The following is a 13,336-nucleotide window of genomic DNA, read 5'->3' as shown; positions in this document are numbered from 1 at the left end:
GTGTGTTTTTTTTAGCCTGATGCTAGTTTCACATGATTTAATCAAGGTCCCCCACAATTGATCAGCCAGAATTAGTGTGTAATTCGCACTGTGTTTAGAGAATTTGCAGTGCTTCCTTCAAAATAAAGGCGAAAAAGAAGGAACACAAACGCCTGCGTGGCAAAACCAGCCCACCTACGGGAGCGTATAGTCCAAGCGCGCAAAGATAATAGTGATGTTTGCGAGGTATGAAATCGCAGCTATACCACAGACATTCTGCTAAAAGCAGCGTCTGACTCTGCGGGACAAATTTTAAAGCGACCAAGTGTAAAGGTTTATGTGATTAAAAGGTCTTTCCAAGAAGAACATGAGACCGTGACTTTCTAATGGCCAGCGGGGGGCGACTCTACTGGTTTCAAAAAGAAGTCTGATTGTATGTAAGCTTATGAGAAAATGACACTGCTTCTCACTTTATTTATAAACTCAGTAAACAGTTTCCTAATGAGTTTTTGGTCTCGATCGCCAATTTGTAGTCTTCCTCAATACAGCATGATGTTTATTGAGTAAATTATGGTCCCATTTAGAGTCAAATAGACGATAAAGCAGGGTATGCTTTAGGGCATGGCCAGCTTAGTTTTCAGTAAATATGGCTTCAAAAACCAAGATGTTCACGGCCACGATGCCAAACTTGAGCCTTTAAAGGCTCTTGCTGGATGGCAGTAGAGGTTTTCTCTGTCTGATGTCTTTTTTTATATTACAACTCAGAAATGTACAAATTCTTAATAGTGGCTTTAGTTTATTATTAATAACTGAATAAAGAACTATTTATATATAAAAATGATAAATTAACTTTTGTTAAAGGATAATTATTTACACACATAATTAATTTTAGATGTTTATTGGAGGTTCGGACAATTACTACAGTTGATTCATTATTGTTGTATATCAGTTTTGGGACATTTGATCTCCCCTTGAATCTTCTTTAAACCACAATTTATGGTGTTGAAATTGTGCAGGCAGAGGAGTGGAAGGGAACTCTACAGCAAATATAGTCTTCCAAAAATATTCAGTTGCTCGAATAGAGGCATACCTAGAAGCCTGGCTATTGTCTGAAAATAACAAAGAGATTATCCATGCATAAGAGAGCTTTGTTTACCATACATCTATTCCTTTGGCCATACTTCCAAACAAATCTAAGCGTGCTGCACTGAGTGTAGATGTGTGCTTGATGCAGAGGGCTGTTTGCGTGTCTCGTGCTTTTTTATTTTCAAGGTGATGCAGCTAGTTTATTCCCCCTTCACACCGCGAGCATATTATCCCGCTCCAGCTGCTGCGAGGAGACAGGCCCAGGTATTTATGGCTAGCATAAAAAGTGTGTGCATTCCCTGTCACCCTACAGCTCGAGATTTACAGCACATTTGACAAACACACTGAATTAAAAAAAAAAAAGGGTGTTCAATTTGTATAGGAGTTTAGAGCCTGTCTGTTGAGCGTGCTCCCAACGGATTCAGCTGTTAGTACATGTGTGTGCGCATGTGTCTCGCTGTCTATGTACGCCTCCCGCTGTGTGAGAATGTGTCGATCTGTCTGCCTGTCTGTGTGCGTGTGCGCGCCTGTGTGTGTTTTCGTGTGCATGAGCGAGTGTGTGCACACCGAGCCCGCCTGCTCTGAAACACCAGCAACAGATAACAGATGGTCCCCCTGCATTAGAAGTGTTTTATTTCCCTGCGGAAGCCAGATATGTCAAAAATAAGCATGTGCAACATTAGTCATTTGGAATATTCATGCCCCTGCCGTCCGATGGTTTCCTTTTCACAGCCAAAATACCAGCAGCCCAATTCTCCTAAGGAAGTGAGAGGAATAAGGGGGAGAGGGGAAAAAGCAGTCATCAGCTGAACTGATGGAGGGGGGAAAGGCTGAGGCCTATATGCAGCGTTAATGGAGAATTTATTTTTTTTCCTCTCCTGGACACTTCTTTAGCATGCCAGGGCTGTAATTAAAACAGGGGCTACAGTGTGTAGATGTGTTCATATTAAGATCCACATCCCCCAGCCCCATTAGACACAGCAATGTGAATATGCACACATGTCCATATGCCTGCCTGGCTGCGTTCACACATACTCACACAAAATACTAATTTGCACCCACGTCGAACCACCTCATCCAGAAGATCCAGCTTCTTTTGCATTCCTTCATAGACTCATCTTTGGGAGTCCTCCTCCTCCTCTCCTGTCCCTTTCCACTACTTATCTTCCCATTTCTCCTCTCCACCTCCATCTCTTCAACTATCCCAATTCTCTGTGGCTTCACTTGCTTTAATCTCCACCTCCTCTCCTCCCAGGCTTTCTACTCCCCCCCCCCATCTCCCACCATTGAGCGTGGCTGCCATCCTTGTCCTTGGTGGCGGACATGGGCATGCATCATTATCAGGCCTGATTAACCGTCCACGTAGTTGGCAGCCTGGGCTCCACCAGGGGCCAATGGCATGGTTTTTTCCACTACCGCCGAAAACATGAATTTTGAGCAGCACTTTCTCACTCGCCGTGGTCCCTCATGATCAGGGTTAATTCGTGGCAGCATGCGTGAATGGTGTAGAGAGAAGAGAGGAGGAAGAAAAAGGAGGAGGAAAAGCTACCAAACAGTAGTGCACTGCTTATCGCAGAAATGCAATATGATTTATTCAGGAATATGCAAATCCAACAATCACTCTGCCTTGTTTACCGAAGGGACCTGCTGATTCAGAGTCTGAAAGAGAGGGAGAGAGAGAGAGAGAGAGAGAGAGAGAGGGGGAGAGAGAAACAATCCCAATCACAGAAGCCAACATACAGTGCATGCACTAAGACAGCCACCAGCCACTAAATCAGTGGTTTTTCCTTAGAATCACGAAATGAAGGGTGTCGGACAATTTCTCGGTTGTTTCACAGCTTCAGAAAGCTTCAAATTTATTCTGCTTAAGCCGGATTGTTGATGTAAAGAGTGAAGGGTTATATGCAGTGCATGCCTCATGGTATGGAAATAGAGTAATTCTCAAAGAGCACTATAGGGAGCACTTGGATTCATTAATACCATCATGCTACATGCTATGGCTCTCAGTGATTACACATAAGGACTCTGGAATGTAAAGGATACAGTGTGAATATGAAAGACCGTAAAACTCTCAAAGCTGGGATTAAGTCTGGTAACACTTTATACTCATCATTAATAAATGGAAAAAATTATAGTTAATTAAACTTTGGTTATTAGCTATTTCACAATTATCAAACAATGAAATGCTTTATAAACCATGTATGAAGCGATTGTAAATATTTATACCCAGTCTCCTCTGATTGGTCAGCTCACACACACCTGACCCAGCACTGCTAACAACAACAAAGCGGCTGTGCTAAATCAATTCCTTTCGTGCAAAACTAGCCGCTAGGCATAAATTATTCAAACGCGACGTAGTGCGACGTCACGAAATCACGGAATTAAAGGTGGGACTACTGGCGAGGCGTTAAAACAGCTAGCATATAAAACTATAGCACTATAAAACAGTGTAAAAAAAACGAAATAAAAGCGTGATAGGGCTCCCTTAATAAATGGATAATAAAGCATTTAATTGTTGTTGACTATTATTAATGATGATTACTTGTGTTACTAAATGTTTAGACACCATCTGTCATTTAAGAAGACTGACTCCTTTTGTTAGCTGTAAAGAAACTTGTTTATATTAGCACAAGCAGCATTACCTGTGTCTGGTATTGCACTCGCACAAGCCGTGGCATTTAAGTTTAATAATAAGTAACAGAACAGTATATTCACAAGGCCATGACAAAAGCATTAGCATACTTATTATGTGAGGACTTATGGGTTAATGTTTCTATAATGCTCAGTCTCTGTTTTCCTTCCTTCGGGTCAAACAGTCACACCCACAAGTAAATATCACTAACACATTTCTCAAAACATGCGAGTGTTTGCTTGACTCTTGCAATGAGAACATATGTATGTATGTACACATATAAATATTAGTTCTCCATCACTCCGTGCTGGTGCCTTGTTCTGTCGTTTCCTGCATGTCGACGATGCGAGTCAATGTTCCGTTTAGACTTGACAGCCTGCTTAACGACTTCATTATCATGTTACCTTTGCAGTAGTCATGCCTCATTTGCATCATCATGTTCTCTGTTAAATACTCATCTACACCTACCGCTGAGAAGTATTTGTTAAACCTATTCAGTTTCGTCTGCTTGTAAGACACCGAAGTTACATTAACTTGTGGATACTTGTCTTACATACGGTCGGATCACTGGATGGCGTGCAAAGAAATCCAAGGTGTTGTAGGCTGATAAGAGCATTTGCCGTGCTATGAAGGGCTACGGGGCAATCCAATGATTGTTTGACTAACATGTATGAATCAGTATCTTTGAAGCAGCTTTCAGCACCAGCAGATAAGCTACTGTATCACTATGCTGCTTGCCTAAAGAAAAAAAGAGTAAAGATTTTCTCTAACCACAGGAGATCTGATATTCAAGGCACTGTGGCGAAAGAGAATGTGCGGTTTAAAAAATGTACAAAGACGTTCATGTACTGTGAATAAATGTAATATACCATGTGCAACCGTCCAGTGTTGAAGGGAAAGACTTGAATTTGATGAGAAGTCGAGGTGAGAAGCAGCTGAATCCAACTGTATTCTATTTGCAGACGTGCTTTTTTCACGAGGTGCACACTCTTGCATGTCACATTCAATTTTTGCTCTTCATCTTTCTTTGGCTTGGAGAAATGGGTGTGAGTTGCAGCCATTTCCTGACTCTCTGCTGCGAGCCCAATTAGCGCTGTTGTACAGAATTGATTTCTCTGCACTGTATTGCATGTACTTTTCCAGGTGAGTCCCGACAGCTAAGCGCGAGTGTATGGAAGACAACAATTATCCCCTCTAGCAGAATCTCTGAGGCCGCACAAAAGAGAGCAGAGCTCAGAAAATTGATCTCTTCAGGCTCGCGAGTCGTCGTGCGGGTGAGCAGACAAAAGCAACCGCAACTGGGTGATACCTTTAAGCTACAACATGCAACTTTTATAAGTCAGAACCCAGTAATTACATTCTTTAAACTTTTATTCCCCCCCGCTTATTCTCACTGCGACATCGAGCACTGAGACCTGGCCTGTGGATAAAAAGATAATAAACAGCATGTATGATACAACATCAGTCTGGCTCTTTTGGACCATGTTCACATCAGTATAAAATTGCCTGAAATGGGCAATTTGGTGCTTTTTTTAGCTGTATGCCATTTGCACTGGTCGTGGTCATGAACAGGCTTGTAGCATCCAAGCACAGGAAGTCATAGCAACAACAATGACAGCAGAGAGGAAACAGTTGCACATTAATATTATCTTTTATTTAGATTTTCTTCAGTGTGTGTTTTGGATTTATGGATGATTACTATTTTAGGCAAAGTAAATAGGGGTACAGTGGTATTTGTTGTCTCAATTCTCAGGACGGCTCTAAATCATGAAAAAAAATACCTTCCTAAACCTCACTGAGTACATCTTAAGGTACATCTCTACTTTTTATCTCGGTGACATTATATATGTTACAGTTTTCTGCTTAAAACTGTGTAAAAAATCCTTCAGAGATACTTTATTCAAATAGTGAACAGATACCCTGCAGGTATGTCCAGCTTCTCCATAAGCTTTAATCTTTGATGAGCAGAGTGCTTTGTTTATCTTCCGTACCATCAGTCAGTTTGGAGAATGGAGTGAGCATGATTTTTTGATATGTGAAGGCACTTTTTGAGCAGAGATTTTGTATTTCTTCTTTTTTTAAGGCTCAGTAAACCACTGGTGTGCTTTATTTTATTCATTGATTATTTTATTTTTTTTTACCAAGGAATGCTGTCTAGGGTTTTTCTGAGATAGTTTCTGATCTTTAGAACCGGCACTAAAGGATACTAAAAGACAGCAATTAGCTGTAGCTTTTCGGCTTCCATCATTACTTCATATTTGACTGGCATACTCCTAACAGTGACAGTTTTTACGGTGAGTATCACGTTCTAACTTTTACATGCAGGTATTTAATTTATTATGACAGAAGCTTAATTGTTGGTAGGAAACATTGGCAGTCTCTGCCACATTTTAATTTATTTGTCGAGAAGGGCAGACTTTGATTGCAAATAGCGGCTGCTCATTGCTTTTGAAAGTGAAAATCTCTTTGGGTGGAGGAAATCTTTTTAGACTGGCTGCCCGAATACTGCAATGTGAGTAGCTATCTTAAATTGTAAGCATACAGGGGTCGTTATTACTTATTAAACTGAGAATCACATTTACCGATTTATACCCTTAAATTTTCTACACATGCAATGTTTTCGAATCCTTGCGCTGGTTTATCCTGTGAGTGACCCCAGCTCGTCTCCCTTCCCATCTTCATCCTGCAACTTAACTGACTGCAAGATTTTTCTCATTTCGCTAGGAATGTATGTCATATCAACAACATGATGCTAATCTGCTGGAGTCATGCGCCCTCCACCATGCTATTTTTGCCACACACATGTTGCCCGAGAGGTCGGCAGCGTAGCAGGGTTCTTACTAGGTTGAATTGCTCGGAGGCAGAAGTTAATTTCCAACTCAACAGAGATAAATGACTTTGCTTTGACCTGCTCGCTGGCACAACAAAGACTTTGTGCTTTTCTAGGAGACGGGCACAGCAAATGTCTGTAATTTGAAAGCAGCTGTTATTATTATTTGCAGTATGACATGATTTGATAACAATGACTAGCTTGTGATTTTCTGCTGAGTGCAGATAAAACTACGTAAATAAACTTTTTTTTTGTTTTAGTTCTTTGTTTTGCACTATACAGAGCACAAAGGCATTGAAGAACAAACTAAAGAGAGCAGTTCACTTTTAAGAAGTCAGTTTACATGCACACAAATTCTTAAATCAAAGTGATTCTCCCAACTATCGATATGTTATGGAATGTAGATTTATAATAACTAAGGGTAGTGCAGTAACTCTTAAACAGCTAGCGAGCAATATTGCAATAGTGTAATTGAAATCATGCCTGAATTGACTGTTTACTAAGTCATGCCCACCTAAGGTTAGCTACTGTTGCTACTCCTGTTTAACTCACAATTCTTGTGCAAAACATTTTCACAGTGACACAGATTTGATTTTGCAAATGTATTAGTCTTTTTTTTTTTTTTTTATCACAATAGCAAACAAACAAAAACAGACAAAAGTAGTTGGCAACTGTTTTTCTGCTAGAATTTGCAGCCTTCACTTGCAGATTCTATCAGCTTTAGTAGTTATCTTGATGTTAAGCTAACTTAGCTCCATGAATCTTTTGAGGGCAGCATCTAAAACCACTGTTTTATCATTTTCATGCTTCCGTTTTTTGATTTTTGAACGTCTAACAAGAAAAGACACAATCCTTCAAATGATTTACATACATAGTATCACCCTGATTATCACTTTTTAATTATGAAATCAAATGCTTGTCAAGTCTGCCATGTCTCGTGCCGTGAGTGGACAATGGTTGTTGCAGGGAAATGGTTAAGTAACGATCAGTTTGATAGATTACTGTAATTGGAGTATCGCAGTGCTAGCAAACTCAGTGACGAGCCTCTGTTCACTCACGTTGCTTCCTTCTCCTTGATCTGTTCACTTACAAAGTGGTCTGAGCTCCTGCTGTACAACACCTCACTTATTAATAAGGCTGTTACATTGTTACATGAATTATTCAATCTAGATGTGTTCAGGGCCACTGTGTCCAAGGTTTTTATGACATTTTAACATCATTTGTGTTCTCAACGTTTTTCTCACACCAGCTGTCAGTATGCTGTATCTATCAAACATGCTCAGAGAGTGTAAATGTCTCCTCCATAAAGATATCCCCAAATGTATTATAATTTTCACTCCAGGTGTGAGCATAGCTTTGCTGAAGACCTTTGTAGTAGTTCAATCCTTGGTTTGTACCATAGTTCAATACAGGCAAAATAAGAATTCGAATGAAATTATTTGAAATAGTTTTCTACAACAAGGTTGTGTCGTGACAGAACATAGCAGAACATTCAGCGCCATTAAAACTGCCAAATTTACATGCAAGCTAGGGGAAAGAATTACAAACTGAATTCCATTTTCTTCAAGGCTTATTACACTTGATTTTAGTTTCAATGTCAGAGTCACTTTTGAATATTTTTAAGCCCAACTTTGCCTAGTCTTGTTTCAGACACACATTGCTGCACTGACATATTTAAAGTCAGCTCATTGATAAGAAAAAGTGAGCACTAAATGGGTGCAGGATTTGACCATTTAATATTTTTTCTCAGTCGGAGTTGAAATGCAGTGATTGTTTTGGAGTCTTGGTGCTACTGAGGCAGGTCTAGTCCTCACCATTTGCAATTTTAACAACGATTCCCGTGGCCGAACCAACCTTAAAGTGGGCCCTGGGGCAAAATTGACTCCCTCGGTCCTCCCAGCATACATTGCGATTGCACCCTGCTTGGCCACCGAGTACAGCAGACACATGCAAGTTGATTATATTTTGCCTAGAGCCCCAGAAACTAACCAATTCTCATTCAGTGTAATACACATTTTCACCAGGTTTGTATGTGTCAGTCTCTTTGGTTTCAACAATGAAGTTAAACACAATCTTGTGTAGGGGTGTTTACTCTTTAGGTATCGTATCATTTAAGATGTTAAAGTTCTTAAAACTGCAGTAGCTGCAGTATCAGGTTTGGACAAAAAGCAACTCTCAAGATCAGGTAATGATACAGCACCTGCCTTAAGGCCGTTAGAATTTTCAGCTGATACTTTGCTTTAACGGGGCATATTCCCAAATAAATATGCAATGCAATGAATCAAATTACCACGAGCCAAATGACACACAGTAAACCTGAGGCTTCAGGGGCCCCTGGGGGTCTGAGAGCTAGGACAGTTGCTTACTTTTCCTGGTCGGTAAGCCAGCCTCGCAGGCTGCAAGCATAAACATGAGCCAGTATTTCTAGTGAAAATAACATCTAAAGCGGTAAATGTAAAATAGTAATCCAAGGATTTTTCCATTTTCACATCCTCAGTGGAATTACCTCTTTTATACATAACCCACGTGTATCCTCAGAGTATATTGTGAAGGCCAGTTATCTGATACGCTGGACTCTTGGATGTGCCTGGCTATATTTAACACAGAGGTTATACATGCTGTAACTGACCATTATGCTCTCAATTATCACCGTGTGTTCTCCCCCACTGCCCCCCATGCTGCTTTAGCACTTATTAGGGGCACACACTCGAGGCTCACCCACACAGTTCACCTTCAGCCCACATTTGGCAAGTAATGAGCTTGACGGAGGAGACGGCATCAGACACATTTCCTGCCAGAGATCATCGAGGGGTGACCCTGGTGAAAGCCAGTCTGGTGGTCTGTATTGATTTGTGACTCTTCAATGATAGCAATGGTCAAAAGATCGGCATTATTCAATTACTAATTGACCTCATTTCCCCCCGGGCTGTTGAGGGATAAGACCATGCTGTATGATGAATGTTTTCTTTTTCTTAGATCTGTTGGAGCTTGCTAAGCAATAACATCGCAGACTGGAAAGCTGGTAGCATTGTGGCACCTACAGACTGCGCAATAGCAGCAATCTTTCAAGCCCGTTGCGTGTCACGTTGTGCGAGATCCGCTTGATACAGTCTTCTTGCAATCTCTACTTTATACATTTTCTACCACAGTGATATTCAGCTTGACTATCCCAGGCTTTCAAGTCCTGTTACAATCTATCCTGGCAGCAGCCGACTGAAAGGCAGTTCAAGAAACTGAAATTCTGCTGTCCCATGTTGCTTTGAAAAACTGGGCTATTGGCAGATCTGCTTATCATTAGATGTGCCTGTCAGATTTTATTGGAACTCGTGCTTACTGAAGAATTAAAGAATTCAAGCATAGCACATCATGGAGACAGGTGGTTGCCAGCCTTGTAATGATGCATGAAAAACATAAGTTGTCTCCCACATTGGATTGGTGTTAATTGCAGGGTACACTTGGAGATGATGCTTGGCTACAGGCTTGGCTATGGATACACTGAGGAGATGCTGACCATACCAAGACAGAGGACTCTTCTTTGTGCTGTCTTAGCTCTGTTTGCTAGAATTACATTCTCAGTTGTTTAAGTTGGTTTCTATATATTGCAAAAGCTGCAGTCTTGCGTTCCCGAGAGATTTGATGGCCGTTCATACACAGAAAGACTTTCACGAGGAAGCGTGAGAGCAGCGGAAATACTCAGCCATGGGATTTACCTGTCAGCTGCGCTTAAGCATGTGGGATAACATACGCTAGACGCTGTGATGGTAAAATAAGGGCTGACGCGCCTTTCCTGTGATCCTCGGTCACCGACGGCTTCATGTATGTCAACGCCTCGCAGCTAAGTAGAAAATAAACTTGCATTTAAAGATGGCTGGATGGATGTGTGTGTTTTTGAAGCACAGGCATCAGTGTCTTGGAAATCATTTTTCATGTCAGCTTATCACAGGCAAATATTTGATATGTAAGCCAACGTTTCATGAAACGCTCACTTCTTTACTCGCCTCATTCCTTTGCTTCATCGTTTAATATATCACTTTACTGCATGGTAGGAGTGCACATTAAATTATTATATCTTGTCAAATTGCAGAGCTATATTTGACAGAGTTCAATAGAGGTCTGAGTGTATATTGAAAGGAGAATTCACCATTTCTCCCTACAATGCACAACTCGTTAGTCTGGATAATTGAAACCTTACCAAGTGAATAAGCCTAAAGATGTTTGCAAAAGTAACAGTATACTTACATGTAACTGAAAAGCTGCTCACCCGTTTGCAGAAGCTCCTGTAATGTCTCTCCACGAGTGAAAAATGAACAATCTCATCTCACCTAACAAGGAACAAAATGTAGCGCCGTATTAACATTTGAAATCTGCAGTTGCTCGCTCAGTTTCAGACTGCCGTATCTAAAAGTACAGAGCAGAGTTTGGGGATTTAACTAAGCACAAGAACTCGGCTCAATTCCCAAAGCATCCGCCAACCACCCAACTGCACAGCACTTTTGGAAAATAGACACACAGGTAACTGATTTCTCCACTGACAATGCAACAGAAGAAAAGCTTGCTCTATCATTCCAACCATCTGGAAGTCTGGCTCAGACTTGAGGCTGATGTGTAACTTTTAATTGGAGAGACAGTGGTGGGAGGCAGAAGAGTAGGAAGGAATGATCCCAGTGGATCGACAGGCACTGCCTGCTGCCAGATGGACAACCTGAGTTTGCTGGAGTGCACAGCATTTCATTCTCGGGCCAATGTGGTGTGTGTTCTATTTTACAAAGAGCTTGTTGGAGAGTTGCAGTTTGGCCCGAGACATCGCAAGTGCTGCAAAATGCTGCCGTTTCCACAGGACAGCATTCAGGAAGCAACAATGCTTAGATTGTATATTTCAATTTCCATCTACTTCACCCCTCTTAGCAGCTATCTAAGCTAGGTGGTCCAGCTTGAAGTTCAGAAATTCTTTGAGCTTTTAAATGATCAAATGTTTGCACACAGAAAATGTTTTTTATCATCATTGTATCAAATTGATTTTAAGATCAGATACCTCATTTAATTATTTGCCAATAACAGAGCCAATATAGACCAGCTGGCGAACAAAGTGCGCATTTATCAGATAAAGAGCCAAATAATTTACTCTGGAGTTGGTGGAGACTCAAAATAGAGCTAAAAGAGAACAAATATTGGGCTTACATCCATTGGAAATTATGTTTCTGGACATGTAAGTACGCAACTGTTTGCTTACAGTTGGCAATGTCAATTTAAAAGGTGATAATATGTCAATGATGCACTTTTAACCTGTTTCTGCTGCCTCCAAGTGGCAACAAATCAAACACTTCTTGCAAGTTTGAGGATTATAGGAAAAGCTCGACATTTTTGGGAATTCATTTATTTATCAATCTCAAGGTACAAACTAGAGTCGGGACTTATTTACCCTTGCTTAGCCTGCTAACACCTCTAAAGCTTAACAGTTAATCACAGCGAGGTTGCCAGGTTTGGTACCATTGTGTCAAAACCTGTGTGCACTGACCGCATTTTGCAACCTGCTTCTGAAGCAGAAGCACAAATTGTTGCCCCAGGATTAAATGCTCTTTGTGATCTCGGTCGGGGTGTTTTTTCACATTTAATGGTGCCAGGCTCCAGTCGTTATGCACAGACAGAGTATCGATCTATTAATCTATCTCACAATTAAAGGCATACAAACAAATGTCTCAAAATGTAAGAATATTTCATAAAATCTTTGAATGTTTTCAGGTTGGCTTGGGTGTACCACCAGACTGTGGTGTGTACTTTTTCATAATCATGCTTTGTTTGCTCATCCTGCTGCTCTCCATAGGGAATAAATAAACTTGTATGATGCTATTTAGTAGGGTTGGTCCTGTTTCTAATTTCCCAAGTGTGATGCATTGTGAGAGCGGTGAATATTTCTCCGCAACGACTGCTCCAGCATTCGTCGGTGTAAGACAATCTGGCGTCATTAAAAAGGACCACGGCGACACCAGCTAGCAGCAGAGATGTACGTTCAAACGTTTTTCCTGGTGTGTAAGCCCCCCAGCAATGCTTCAGTGGTTGCACTGGAATGTGTGCACAGTATAAGAGGCAGAGAGAGAAATTTGGGGAGAGGTGTCCTGGAAGTTTGTTGATGTGCTCGGTTGTAGATTTCTTCCCAAAAGATTTTTCTCATTGTGAAACTGAATATAAACAAGCATTTGTGCAGCAGTGGCTGCCTTTGCTTTTGTTCCCTTGGAATGCAAAGCGTGTGTTATGTGTGAGCTCCTACAAAAGTTGAAATGACACATCCTGTGCCGGGCCAGTGTGTTGTGCAGAGTTGTACTGTATCAACTTCCCCAGCAGTCTTGTCCCCCAGTATTTCAACAACAATATCTTCAGTACCTGGCAGAATTAGATCCCCACAGACGGTTTGTGGTGTCTGTGCGGACCATCTGATAGGAAGCTATAAAGGACCCCTTCAGGGCTCGCTCAGAATGGCCGCTTGTTGCTTCAATACAGTCGGCTGTCTGTTTAGCTCGTCTCACCTTTCTCTTTGTGGTGGTGAAGCCATACTTCACTCAGGCAAATTCCTGCTTGTGAATCGTAGCGCTGACCTTTTGTGTGTGTTTTGCAGCTGAGGCGTGAACTTTATCTCTTTCTGCTGAATAGCTTACAGCCCCCGCACCAATATGGAATCGTGTGATATTCTGTGAATAACACCAATTCCAATTTTACGAGTGACTTTGCAATTTTGCCTAGCTCTCGCAAAATCCCCACAAAAAAAATGTTAAATTGGAAGAACACTTGCATCCTGCTCGCTGTGAGCAGTACAC

The 13,336-nt window shown here is 41.2% G+C and overlaps 1 protein-coding gene across 2 annotated transcripts in view; it reads left to right on the top strand.

Annotated features, from left to right (window-relative positions):
- Positions 1-13,336, top strand: part of LOC311251445 (glucosidase 2 subunit beta-like) — a 122,713-nt gene that overhangs the window by 51,787 nt on the left and 57,590 nt on the right. The gene's annotated exons all lie outside the window — the stretch shown is intronic.

The sequence above is a fragment of the Pagrus pagrus genome, assembly GCF_965226575.1.
Source record: "Pagrus pagrus genome assembly, chromosome: 22".
Lineage (NCBI taxonomy): Eukaryota > Metazoa > Chordata > Actinopteri > Spariformes > Sparidae > Pagrus > Pagrus pagrus.
The sequence above is the reverse complement of the archived record's forward strand: the minus strand, read 5'-3'. Positions and strand labels throughout refer to the sequence as shown.